Consider the following 3,125-nt stretch of genomic DNA (forward strand, 5'->3'; position numbering starts at 1 on the left):
GCAGCCAATGTTTTAATTGTGTCAGTCAATCTGGGAGGATTATTTCATGGAAACTTATTATATTCTTTGGTATTTTAAATACATTAATTTAAAAATAAAATAAAAACAGATGAACAGGAATATATTAATAAAAATAAAAAGATTTGGGCAGTGCCTATGGCTCAGTGGGTAGGGCACCGGCCCCAGGTACCAAGGGTGGCAGGTTCAAACACAGCCCTGGCCAAATTGCAACAACAACAAAAAAATAGCCGGGCATTGTGGTGGGCGCCTATAGTCCCAGCTACTTGGGAGGCTGAGGCAAGTGAATCACCTAGGTCCAGGAGTTGGAGGTTGCTGTGTGTTGTAATGTCACAGCACACTACCAAGGGCCATAAGGTGAGACTCTGTCTCTACCAAAAAAAAAAAAATATATATATATATATATAAATAAAAAGATTTGTTCTGTAAAGTTTGGATTCAATAAAAAGGCTGCAGTTAAGAGCACATGTGGCCTTAAGGCTGAAGGTTCCCCACCCCCGTCTGAAATGAAGGGAAGAATTCTATAGTCCCTTAAGCAGGAATTCTGTCCCACTTGGTATCTTACCTTAGCTCAAGTCCCCACTTTGTACCAGTCAGTAATACTCCCTCCTTAACTCCATAAATGCCCCAGCCATTGCCTTCACTGGTTTTAAGCCCAAGATGATATGAGCTCTGTGCATCCTGTTTGATGCTCACAACAATTCCATGAGATGATGATGATGATGATGACTTGAGACAAAGTCTCTTTCTGTTGACCTGGGTAGAGTGCTGTGGCGTCCCAACTCACAGCAACCTCAGACTCTTAGGCTCAAATGATCCTCTAGCCTGGGCCTTCCAAGTAGCTGGGACTACAGGTGCCCACCACTTCTTACCTCAATTCTAAGGATAAGGATGCAGAGGAGAGACACAGAACAGTGGGTGTGCTGGGTTGGTTTCAGCCCAGAGCCCATAATCTTCTGACTCCCTCACTCTGATTCGTATCGGAGTCAGACAACCAGGACTTGTATCCCAGCTCACCACCACTTGCTGTGAAACATGGAGAAAATCCTCTCCCCTCTCTGCTCTCTATGTAGTTGCCGACTGCCATGAGTTGGGGGGCAGAACAGGGCAGAAAAATAATCCAAGACTGTCTAGACCCCAATCTTTTCATTGGTCACTGGCGTGAGTGAGTAACAAAGCAAAACAAAACGCTCACTGCCCAAAACCCAGGCGGCAGCACCTCCCCACACCTTACCTTCATGCCTTCCTGAATGTTGGGGGAAGTGGAGGGAGGGGAGGTCCATTTTTCAAGCATTTATTCAACACATGCAAGGCGAGCCAGCCTCATCAAGAGACTTTCCTTGTCCTAGGAACAAATTGTGAGGGCAGGTGGAACTAGTTATCCTTGTTGAGAGAAACAGGGCACAGGAACTTGCTCAGAGGCCCTGAAAGATGATGAGAATGAAAACCAGATTCCGCAGGGTTGAGGGAGTAAGTAAATGAGAGTTCCCATTTAGCTTTAGAAACTGGGGCACACATTTTAAAGGAGGGGGAGGAAATGAGGGATATACAGTTAGTGACTTGCTCAAGGTCACGCACACTTTAAGACTTGAACACAGGTCCCTCCACTCCCAGGGTGATGCCAACCATCACCCCATGCCCCTGGCAACCAGCCAATATGCTTTATCCCCCTACCCACATTGCAGAGAGACCTGGGAAGGCCCACGCTGCCAAAGAGAAGGCAGTGGACTGGATTTAAGTCTTGATGACACTAATAGGATACATCTGCTGGGCTTCCTAATTTAATTGGGCTGTTATTATTTGCATATTGATGATGCTGTTGAATACATTACCTTTGAATTTTTGGCTAAAATGACTGCGTTTTGCTTCACCATTTGTTGGAATCTGCAGAGACAAAACTGTACTATAAAGGGATAAATGAAAAATTCCAAAGGGTTCAGCCTGGGAACACATGGCTTTTTACCCAAAGCTTATAAAACATCTCCATCCTTTTAAGCCCCTCTCAGCTGTGACAGCACATGGAATTTATTTCCTTAGGGAAGCTTGGAGACTGGCAGGCTCTCAAATGTGGCACTCCATGTCCATCACAGTTCTGGCTGTAATCTGTCACGGGACTGAGTGGGCAAGCTGTGCTGGGGCCAGGCTGGCGGTGCTGCGACGTGGGGGAGGCAGTGGTGAGGAAACAAGGCCGGGGCATTGTTGAATTGTCTCAGCTGTCTTTTGTCATGACGGCCCATGGCTTGGGTCCAGGCGTTGACTATAGTTTGAACCAAGATGCAAAGACCGAGGGAGGCACCTGTAGCTCAAAAAGGTAGGGCGCTGGTCCCATGTGCTGGAGGTGGTGAGTTCAAACCCAGCCCTGGCCAAAAACCACAAACACACACACACACACACAAAAGATGCAAGGACTGGGTGCCAAAGCTTTGGAGTCCAAATAAAGTGGGTTTAAGTCCCAATGTTGCGTATCAGTGGTTGGGCAAGTCACTTCACTTCTCAGTTCATCGATAAAGTATGAACAATGTTAATAAACGCAGTGCAGGGCTGTTGAGAGGATTAAATGAGATAATACATGTAGACTGATTAGCACTTTATAAGTGGTAGTGAATATGATTACACACGTTTTGTCAAATCTATGATGGTATCAGTTGTAAAGGCACCATTATCTTATGTACCGCTTAGAAAAAGAAAAAAAAAATTACCTCCCTCATGTTTACATGGATGAGCTGGAAAATGTTCTTCTCAGCAAAGTATCTCAAGAATGGAAGAAAAAGTATCCAATGTACACAGCCCTATTATGAAACTAATTTGTAGCTTTCATATGAAAGCTATAACCTAATTATAGTTTAAGAATATGGGGAGGGGGAAAGGGGGGTGGATGGGTGGAGGGAAGGTGATAGGTGGAATCACCTCTATGGTTTATCTTACAAGGATACCAGTGAATCTTTCTAAAAGTAGACTATAAATGTCTTAATACAATAACTAAGAAAATGACATGAAGGCTATGTTAATCAGTTTGATGAAAATATTTCAAATTGTATATGAAAACACCACACTGTACCCCATGATTGCATTAATGTACACAGCTATGATTTAATAAAAAAAAGAAA

The sequence above is a fragment of the Otolemur garnettii genome, unplaced genomic scaffold, assembly GCF_000181295.1.
Source record: "Otolemur garnettii isolate 467f Iridium unplaced genomic scaffold, OtoGar3 scaffold00011, whole genome shotgun sequence".
NCBI classification, from domain to species: domain Eukaryota; kingdom Metazoa; phylum Chordata; class Mammalia; order Primates; family Galagidae; genus Otolemur; species Otolemur garnettii.